The following is an 11,232-nucleotide window of genomic DNA, read 5'->3' on the forward strand; positions in this document are numbered from 1 at the left end:
TATTTTACTTAGTTTCCTTCTCCTTGTGAAAAACTCTCTTCTACAAGCTTAGACAATGCTTGTAGATAAATACTTTATGTCCTAGACCACTTAAATGCATTAGAAGGTAAATAATTATTCATGATGAAGCTCTTAAAATTAAGCTCCCACGAATTAAAACATCACTCTTAAGCTCCCACATATTTCATTATTCTAAAGACAAGTCTAATTTATGGGCAACTATACCAATTCCAATAAAAACAAGTAGGAATTTAGTACTATGCCCTGAAAATGCCTACAGAGGCCCATATAGAGCGTAAGAAAGAAGCATAATTAGTGTTTCTCCCATAATGTCTTCCTCTTTGTCTAACCGCACTATTAACATAATGCCGATTTTCTAATTTAGCTTTGATTTTTCTACTGCTTTTAGAATAGTTATTTAGCGAAGGAGATAGTACTTTAGTGGGAGATTTTTATTGGTGAAAGGGAACTTTATAATTTAATGTTCCTCTGCTATATTTAGAGACTTTAGAGTTAGTAAATGTGTTTCTAATGTAATGAGACATAGTCTTCTCATTCAAAATGTGATCTAAGCAATAATGTCACAATTTTGATGAGGTCTCGTACAACATCGCAAATATCTAGCATAGTATCATAATGGAGCGATTATAATTTGTCTCGCTCGAAGGCAAGACTCACAACTTTATTATTGAATTTAATAAATATCCCTTATTATCAAACTCAGTATTGTAGCCATAGTCATAAATGGAAATAAGTTCATAAACATAAAAAAAACATGTGAAATGAAACAACAAAGGTCTTCCTAGACTAAGGGAAGATCATCAGTTGTCTCCTAATCAAAATTGATTCCCATTAAAGGGGCTTTGTTCCTATTTTTCTATATTGAATAAGTGTAATGCACCTATGTCATTCAACAAGAATTAAATGACATTAGGTGTTACACAAATGTATCATAAGTATGGGCAATAATATTGTAATGAGTAAGATTACCCTTCTAAGGAAGCCATTTTCTAAAGCCTTCGCAGTCCTCTTGCTCATGCCTAGACTTATGGCGAAGCTTGGACACGATGGTGGCACTTGACTCATTGGGCTCATCAGTGATATTCTCATTGGTCTTTAGAGCTTTAGTGGGGAAAGCTTGCTTATTACGCCTTTCGGCATTTTGTTGCTCTTCCTCATTAACATCATGACTTATTAATTCTCTAATCGACCATTTATCCTTCAGAGTATGATAGCTTATCTTTAGTGATTTAAAATCTGCTTGCAATGAATTCATAATGAATAGATAATAAAATCATTAGAATAGTTATGTCCATAGCTCTTAGTCGCTGAACCATGTTGATGATTGACATTATGTGTGTTGCCACACCACTTTTACCATCATAACAGGATTAACGCAACCTTGTAATGAGGACATCAATATAAATAGTAGAGGAGCCTTTAAAGGCTTTCTCCACATTCGCCATATAACCCCAGGCGGTATCAACAATTGGAATGCCGTTTCAACTGCCAGGTGAAATTGAATCCTTGATGACCATTAGGCTCATGCGATTTGCTTCTTCCCATAATTCCTCCCTCTCTTGATTACCCCTCTAACATTAGGGTCTACATCAGCAGGGGGAGCAACAGGAGCATCTTCTCACATAGCAATGTCATAATCGAGAAGCCCAAGAGTAAGTCACACCCTTTCCTTCCATTTTTGGAAATTTGTGCCATTAAGTTGCTCAAATGTGAGCAATAATATTATTCGGGGCTGAAATTTCATGATCAATGACATCGATAAAAAATGTGTATAATTAACCCTATGTTGGTCTGATCAATCATGCACATCAACATGATGTTTCACTCTATAAGATAAAGTAAAATAACACCATTATCAAAAAGAAAGTGCATTAATTGTACACATAATTACATAAGGCTTTTACTCCATTGCATCACTTAGGTAAAATGAAATAAAAATGCCAAGACATTAATGTGCATAAACATAATGTTCCACTCTACAATACCGTTGGGCCAAAATAGAGTGAAACGACATGATTGAGGTAAAATACGCACATAAATAAAATTCTACCCCATAATGCCATAAGGCAAGATGGGATAAAATCATATTAGGACATGAAATGACAATTGACGCGCACAATTACATAAGATTTTTAATTTATCTCACCATAGGGCAAGAAATGAGAGGCTACATGTAAAAAATGTCACCAAGATTAATACAAACACAAAATTCTACTTAATGATACTATTGAGCGAAAATGAAGCAAAATTAACATTAGTATCTTAATAATGGAAAATCCTATATCGTAATTTCCGTTGGGTTGTGTCACGCCCGGAATTTCTATCCAAAATTCTAAACGCTTACATGTGTGTGAACCCTCGTCCAGGAATCAGCCGAGGCACACAATAACAAATTGATAATAGAGTACAATTATTACTCTAATTAATAAGCGAATAAAATATCATTACAGAGGTAAGCAGCGGAAAAAATAAGATAAACGGCGCAGATGACTCCACTCCACAGGCAGCTTGACCAGGGCTACACCTAATCCTCCACACCATCAGCATCACTGTAGAACTCCTCCTTTGATGAATGATTGCAAGGTGAGTATATGACATACTCAGCAAGCCACGAAGCAAATATGCAAGTGCACAGGATAACAAAGGATGGCATAGTAGGGTTTCATTTGCATAAACAGCATTTAATAAACATTTCAGAATTTAATAAAATAGTTAAGTAATAATTAAACAATATTAATCCAACGCTATACAACATACCCTGTTGCATAGGCCCAACCATTCTGAACAACCATCCTGGCTGCACAGTTCTATCTCCAAACCAGGAATTAACCATTCCAAACCAGGAGCTAATCAAATTATTACCAGTTATAGCATCTTTTATTATGATGAGAAATGTGAGACTAATCACGAAAGACATTGTTAGACCCGCCCATAACCGCGGGCACGGCTATTCGAATAGTTTTACTCTGGCCAGAGGTGTACCACTGTACCCACAAGACACAGCCCCACAACATGTCACCATGTGCCTCAATACCACCACGGTACCTTGGAAAGGAGCTGTGACAGTACCCCTCGCACAACACAATCCACCACAGTGCACCGTTCCTAGATCATAATCACCCCTTTATAAACAAGGCATGGACTCCCCAGCGACCCCCGTGGGCTTATCTCCGCCACTTCTCAGTCTGGTGCTCCGCAATGAACCATGTTATACAAAAGGTAAAGCCATTGCCCACGCTGGCTTGTGGTTGGCACGGTTAATGTTTCACAACCGAAACTCGTGAACCGGTCCTTAATTGTCATGAGCACGACCATCAAAACCATGTGCTCACAACCCACCATTATCAAGTTTTAGTTGGCAATTTAATTAATTAACCAATCACGATTGACCATCGTGAACTATCATTAAGCCATCATTAAATAATAGTGAATCATAAGTTATCCCAATAGTGTGCTAATGTTTCTAAGCATGGCTAAGCAATTATGTCTAACATCTAGCTGAACCAATATATAAAGCTAAACTAGTCAAATTATCACCCAAGGTATCAAAGAATAGAGTAAGCAATGCAAAGTGGTCATAACAAAGGAACAGGTCCACACCACTCGGTGACATTCGAAAATAAATGCACAGTTGAAATAAATAGAGAATTTAAATATAGGATCAACATGCTCAAAGGATTGTTTGGGATCTGTGTGACTTGCCTTGCTGGCCTTGGAACACTTCAAATTCTTCTCCTGCGAAAACGGACTCTCCGGAAACGTCGGAATCTAAACAGAAAGGAGCAAAATCACCAAACAGCACATAAACAAGCATGAACAGTATATGTGGATATTTTTAACATGTAGATCTCAATTTTAGAAAAATTTAGAGACTTGAACCAACTAAATCCGAGCTAAGATGAATTAGTTATGAATTTTCAAAGATTAAATCAGATTAAATCATTTATTTAGATTTTAATTGAATTATGACGCAATAATGAATTATTTTTGAAAAGGAAAAAGGGGTTTATTGCGTCAGCGGCTAGGGTTCGCGGTGAACCGGGTGCACGGCGGCGGCTCACGGAAACGAACGGCCGAGATCGATTCATCCAAAATGGACGGCCAAGATCCATCGGTCCATGACCGGGCCACGGGGAACGACGACGATGACGTCAGCGGTGACGTCATCACCGGCGACGACTCGGGCACGCATGCCCGCCGGCGAACGACGGCGCGGCGGCGCGAACGGAGAGCACCAAAATGATGCGGGCGACGTGGCGAACTCACCGATGACCTAAACGGCGACGGACGGTGACCGAATGACGTCGGCGACGAGGAAGAAGCGGCGGCGCTCTTCGGCTTGACGACGGCGACGGTGTTCCGGCGGTCGACAGCGACGGCGGAGGGACGGACGAGGACTGCGACGACTTGGCGACCACGATGGTGACCTCCCCGAGCGACGGCGACGACCGAAGCGACGGCGGCGCACGGCTGGAGCGACGGCGACGACGGCGACGCTAGGCTGCACGGGGCTAGGGCTCTACGGGCGACGAGAGGCGAAGGCGAGGGTGGCGGTGGGTAGCGGAGACACCGGGGGTCCTTTTATAGGGGCTAGGAGGCGGCGTCGGAGGCCCACGGCAACCGGTGACGGCGAAGGAAGGTCTAGGGTTCGGGGAGAGAGACGAATCCGATTCGAAATCGAATCCACGGATTTCCAAACGAAATTAGCCAACGATTCCATAAGAGAAAAGATAGAGGGGATCCCGGGGATCATTTCCCCTCTATTAATTTCATTGAAAACGGAAAGGGGCGGGCGGATTTGGAAGGAGATGGCGGCGGCGCGACGCTAGGGCTCGAGCGGCGGGCGGCCGGAGGTAGACGACGACCTGACAGGCGGGCCCCACCTGTCAGCGTCCGAGGGCGCGCGCACGCGGCTGCTGCGGGCGGACTGGGCCAGCTTGGGCCGTGGAGAGAGAGAAGGTTTTGGGCCGACTTTCGGCCCAAAGCCAAAAGAGGATTTTAAAAACCTTTTTCAATTTAAATTATTCATTAAATGCAATTCCATTTATTAAAAATACTTCCCTAGCTCAAATAAATCCCAGAAAAATCTAGAAATTATAGAATTAAGCAAAGTATTTAATGAAATTTTATCTGACCCCATTTTATATTGGAATTTATTAATTAAAACTAGATCTTCTCTTCTAGGCTTTTAAAATAAATTCTAATAATTCCAATTTAGACAACAATTTATATATTTGGAATTTTTAGGGTGTAACAGGTTGAAACAATAAAGGCAATAAATTAAATATTCTAGCCAAATTTCTAGTTGGTTCCATTTAGCTAGACATGATCTTATTTGCATAAGGATACTTATAATGCAATTTTATGGCATCAAATTATGGCTTAAGCTGATTAAAAATGCATTCATGTAATTAGAATAACATTGATTCGGGCTAAAATATAAGAATAAACTAATTTGGCCCAAGTGCTGGCCATAGCCCAAAATTGCATCCGGCCGACCCATTATCGTGCGCGGAGGCCCGTACAGCCCATGAGGGAGATCAAGATCGCACATGTGTGGCCTAGCTTGCCCACAGGCCCATGAGCAGGCTCGGTTGGATCTAATCGATGGACATGATCACCCAGGGCTGGTTGATGCGGTGTAGGTGCAGCGTCGACCGTCCAATTCCGATCAGACGACTCAGCTCAAACGTACCCGGAACAAAAGCACCACCGGTTTCCAAAACCCTAACCCTAACCATTACCCTCTCTCTCCCTGATTTCACCGACGCAAGGAGCGCACGCAGCGGCAGGGATGCCGGCGGAGTGGTGACGTTGAGACGCCCGTGCGCAGAGAGGTTGATGCTGAGCACGTCTCTGGCGGGGTCCAGTGGGTTGCCGTGGCCGTAATAAGTGCCCATGCGAGCTAAGGCTGGTGACATAGTGTGAAGGCAGGTCATGGACTCATGGTGTGTGGCGGACTAATACCGCGCGTAATCCCTTCTTCCAGCTTCAGTTCTCCTCTCCAGCGCGGTGCAAGACCACGCCGAGACAAGCCTCGACCTCAAGCGGAGGACTGATGCGGGCATGAGGCCGGTCCGAGGCGACGGCTTAGGGGATGCATAGCGGCAGTGAAGTCGTGTGCCATTCACATGAAGACGATGGAGAACTCGGAACGATCGCGCACGACGGACTCATGCCGCATATGGCGAACTCTGGCAACCTGAGCCCAAACCGTGAGTCTTCTTACTCCCAAATCCTTGGGGTTTCTGATTGAGTTGGGATTTACCGGTTGGGTTGCACTTAATTTGGGAATTCGTCATGATTTAGGGAATTGAATGATCTGAGTCCCCTCCTTGGCTCCTTCTAATTGCTACCCAAGTTGAACTTGATTAGTAATAGCAATCTAATTAATACACTAAAACTTAGCTCTAATTGTGATCAACAGAACATGAATAATAAATTTGACTTAATTTCAACATGAACAAAAAAACATACACTGAACATAAACCTTAAAACTTTAAGAAGCTGACACTTAGGGAAAACTTGATGCAACCTTTGGCTTCAATCACTGGAGTGATGGAACATGCATAGTCCTAAGAAGGCTCTTATACCAGAATATTGGAGTTAATTCTTAAAATCATGAACTTAGGCTATGCTTGATCACCTCATTAAGCTTACGAGAAATTTGGTGTACTGACCGGTATTGGGAGAAGCCATTCGGCGTTGTGATAGTAGGACACCGGTGATAGGATCACCGTGCGGCAGTAGTGACAGGACCGCTGCGGTGTGGCAATGGCGATGGAACACTACAAGAATCCTATTAATCCGTGATGAAAAATTTCTGTCACATATCACTAAAAAACCGTCACCAAACAACATCTGTGATGGTTTCAGAAATCATCACGGATTGAGCATCATGGATTGATCTGCGTGACGGTTTGTCGAAAACCATCACAGATTAACAGAATCGGTGATGGTTTTAAACCGTCATGATGGAGACCATGGTCTAGTTAGTCCAACCAAGCCCATTTCCTGTGATGAAAAATAACCGTCATGGATAGCTGCCACGTAGGATATTTTTCTGTCACAGATTAGCTGCCACATAGGATATTTTTCCGTCAAGGATTTGAATCACCACGTATGTGCCATGTGTTCGCCAAGGTGGACGCTGATGTGTCATCGATGCCATGTAGGACTTAGCCCACGTGTTTTGTGGCCCAATTCTTTTTCCAAGGAGCTTTCGGCCCATTTATGACCTGATGATTTTTTTTTGTTTTGGGCCGGTTTTTTTTTGGAGTGTTTTTTCGGCCTTTTAGTCATCATTCAGCCCAGTTCAAATTGGGCTACAGCTAGATTTTAGCCCAACTAAAATTCAGTTGCTGCTAAATTTAGCAAAATACAAATATTTCGTCCATAATTTTAGCAAAATTAATTACCGATCAATTAACATTCTCTCATCATCAGTAACAAAATAGTTATTGATCAGCACATAAATATTCTAAAAACACATTACAACCTTCACATCTCATACAACATAATTTTTTAGCATATCTCATACAACATAATTAAAACCTGTTCAAAAGCACATGACAATACCCAACAGCCACCAAAGCATTTTGGCCACTCCATCAAAGTCGCATATGTTTGAGCCCAGCAACCTGATAGTACAATACCATGTGTTAGATTATTTTTTTATGCTCTAGAGAAACAAGAAGAAACAATCTACCGATACGATATTAGTTTTTGAATGATAGGGCTACTTTGCAACACCAATCTTATGTCCCATAATACATTGCACTAACAAAACTCAATGTCCCCATCTACCTCATTTCATTGGCCAAGCAAGCAAGCAACTGATGCTATAGATTGAAGGAGAAAATAAATGTGGTCCTTTTGCAGGACAGAGCAAGAAATCCACAGTTTCTGAAGCAAAGAAACGCAACAAAACAGAACTATCAAAGATTTGTGTTATGTACAATTAATCTTTAAACATCTTACTTCAGGAATAGCTCTACATATCACGTACTGACAAAAACCTCTGTACAAGAAACTAAAAATCAAGGCAGTGCACAACTAGTTCAGAGTTGTTCTGAGTTCAGAATGCTATTTGAATGAACAACTTGGCATTCACGGCCAAGCAGATAATTCCCATCCACCAAACTATAGATAGATTCACAAACAACTAAAGTGGTTAGAGATATACACAGACAAATTCTACTGACTAGACCTGCTCATCATGGAAGCAAAACCAAAAATGGCATTTACAGCCATAAAACGACACTGCTAGTTTGGCTCCTTTTGCAGCTTAAGAAAGTTATCAAGTATATACATCAAACAAATCTACTTGGTTTATTTGCAGATTAAGAAAATGAGCAAGGATATACATCACCAAATACTTGTACTTACTAGCCAAAATTATTATCTTTTGCAAATTTACAGCCATAAACAAGGGGTTGATAGCAAGTTCCTAACTCATTTCAGATATAATGAAGTGCATCGACCATGTTGTCAAATTGAAAACTTCAGTGCATTCATAGAACTGATTTCAATCTGAAAGTAAAAAAAAAAAAACAAATTCAGTAGTAGATACACGTCTGGGATGGAACTGTAAAGACGGGAAGACCGCTGCAACTATGACGAGGAAGTGGATGACGACGGCCAGGACGGATGGGAGGCAGGCAGGACGTGCTTCTATTTGCACTAATTCAATCTATTTGAAATAAGAGAAAGAAGGGGGAGGAGGATGGGGGTACCGTGGGATGGATCTGCCGCCATCGCTCGCCTCCTCGCCGCCTAGCGCCGGTGCACCACACCACCGCCGCTCACCTCCTCCTCACCGCCGCACACCGTCGAGCCCTCCTCACTGCTGCTGCTGCCGGAGGATATCTCTCGCGGTCGCTGCCGAAGCGGTTGGCGGCCATGAGGATGCGCCCCCGATGGCGCCGAGCACCCCGAACACGAGGAGAGCGGCCGCGAAGGCGATCTCCATGATGGACGTGCCCCGGGCCCGCCCACGGCGCCGCCGACAAGGTCGTCCTCATCGGAGATGGAGAAGGAGTGGTCCACGTACGCCACGCATGGCTACCCTCGCCTCCTCCTCTACATCTGCCTGTCAGTGCCGGATCCGATCTATGAACTACTCTTCCCCACCTCCTCCTTCCTCGCTCGCAGCCTCGACGGCGCCACCTCCACCATCGATACCGCTGGCGGCGGGAGAAGGAGGCATACCTCCGCGTCGAACAGGGCGTACTCGCCGCCAAACCATCTCCGCCGGAGGTTGAGGAGGAAGAGGTTGCGGATTCAGATGGGGACTTGGCGGCGGCTAGGGTTGGGGATTGCTTCGTTTGATTTTGGATCGGCTAGGGTTGGGGAACATGGGTATGAAGCAACAACGGATGCGATTTTACAAGAATAGCCTTGGTGCATGTACTAGCTTCTGACACTATTTGGACATTTCACGTCAATTTTGGCTTGACCGCGCGCAGTGGCACCGCGATGCAAACCTGGCCGGAAAATTTTGGCCCTTGCAGTATGTTTATTTTTGGCAAAAAAAAACTAAAGATCTTATGGTAATTTTTAATTTTAATTTATGAGAACTTTAAATTTAATTTTAGACTGATTTTTGTATTTCAAATGAAAAAATCATAAATAACAAAATTGTAGAACTCATCGAAATCTACAACTATTGTATTGGTCCTTTCTACAAATAAGTTCATTTGAACAATTTCAATTTTGAATTTTCAGAATTTGACAACTTCGAATAAAAATTGGGGTTAATAAATGATTTTAAATAGAAAAGTCACCAAAACCAAAGATGTAGAACTCATCAAGATGTAAAGTTTTTATTTTGGTCATTTCTTCATCTGACTCTATTTGAACAATTTGAAATTTGAAGTTCAAAGTTTGAGAACTTCAAATAGAATTTTTTATTAGTGAACGGCTTCAGCTGAAAAACTCATCAACAATAAAGTTGTATAATTCATCTAGATCTACAAATTTTATTTTGGTCATTTATTCATCCGACAAAGTAATTTTAACATTGTTCATAAATTTTACATATCTCCAATATGGTTTCATAAATTATAAGAGAGATGTGTATATTTTGTAAACAATGTTACTATCACTTTGTCGGATGAAGGAATGACCAAAATAAAAGTTATAGATATTAATGAGTTATACAACTTTTTTGTTGATGACTTTTTTAGTTGAAATCATTTACTATTTAAAAATATTGGTTGAAGTTATCATAATTTGAAATTTAATTTGAAATTCAAATTTAAATTATTGAAACAAAGTCATATAGCAAAATGACCAAAACAAAAGTTTTCGATTTTGACAAGTTATACAATTTTGTTGTTGACAATTTTTTCATTTGAAATCATTTATTCCCGAAAAATTATTTGAGTTGAGAGGAGGGATGTAAAATGGACTTCTCGGCAAGGGAGGAGCAAAAAGGGCTGGCGGCCCGAAGAGGGAGGAGGAGGGAGAGGGAGGCTGCGGGCTGAGGGAGGGAGAGAGTAATACTTGGGCCGAAAAAGGCCCAAGTATAGAGAGATGAATTTTAATTTGTTTTTTTATTTATTTTAATAGGTTAAATGAACTTTGTGATATTAAAATTAGTTATTGCGCTCTGAAAATTTATGGAAAATTTCAGAAAATAATTTAGACCACGTAGAATATTAAAAAAAAATTCCAGCAATGATTTTTAAAGAAAAATTTTAGTTTCCTCGTTAATTCATTTGATTAAATTGCTTTAATCTTTAATATATTTTTCTAGTAATGCTATATATAAATATATGACGTTTTCTTCAACTATAATACATTATAGAATCCTATTAGAACACACCAGGCAACTAGCGCAGTGGTAGGATGGGTTATCTTCAACTAGAGGTCATGGGTTCTATTCTCGTTGGGCGCACGTTATGAGTTATTTTTTCCTTCTTTGAAACGCCAACTCTGAGTTGCTGGGCCAACTCGAGTGACATTGGGACAAATAAAAATATTTAAGTGCACATTGGGACATCTAGAACAAGTGGTTCAAAGGGTAAGACACATTCCTACCTTCTAGCTAAGTTGTGGGTTCAAATCCCACATGCTGCAGATTTTTACCCATGCGCACCATATTTTTTTAGTTTGCCATATTATGCATCATATACATGTAACAAATTAATAAAATTATTTTGTTCAAATTTAACAAACCGTATTTTGCGTTTGATTCTTCTTGCAATC

General features: G+C 41.1%; 1 long non-coding RNA gene across 1 annotated transcript; it reads right to left on the reverse strand.

Annotated features, from left to right (window-relative positions):
- Positions 1-7,408: 7,408 nt before the first annotated feature.
- LOC107278894 (uncharacterized) lies at positions 7,409-8,805 on the reverse strand. The gene is made up of 3 exons (XR_003238485.2): positions 8,757-8,805; positions 7,828-8,553; positions 7,409-7,661 (listed from the first exon to the last, which is right to left on the reverse strand). It is a non-coding gene; the product is annotated as an uncharacterized lncRNA (long non-coding RNA).
- Positions 8,806-11,232: the final 2,427 nt, after the last annotated feature.

The sequence above is a fragment of the Oryza sativa genome, chromosome 9 (assembly GCF_034140825.1).
Source record: "Oryza sativa Japonica Group chromosome 9, ASM3414082v1".
Classification (NCBI taxonomy): Eukaryota; Viridiplantae; Streptophyta; class Magnoliopsida; order Poales; family Poaceae; genus Oryza; species Oryza sativa.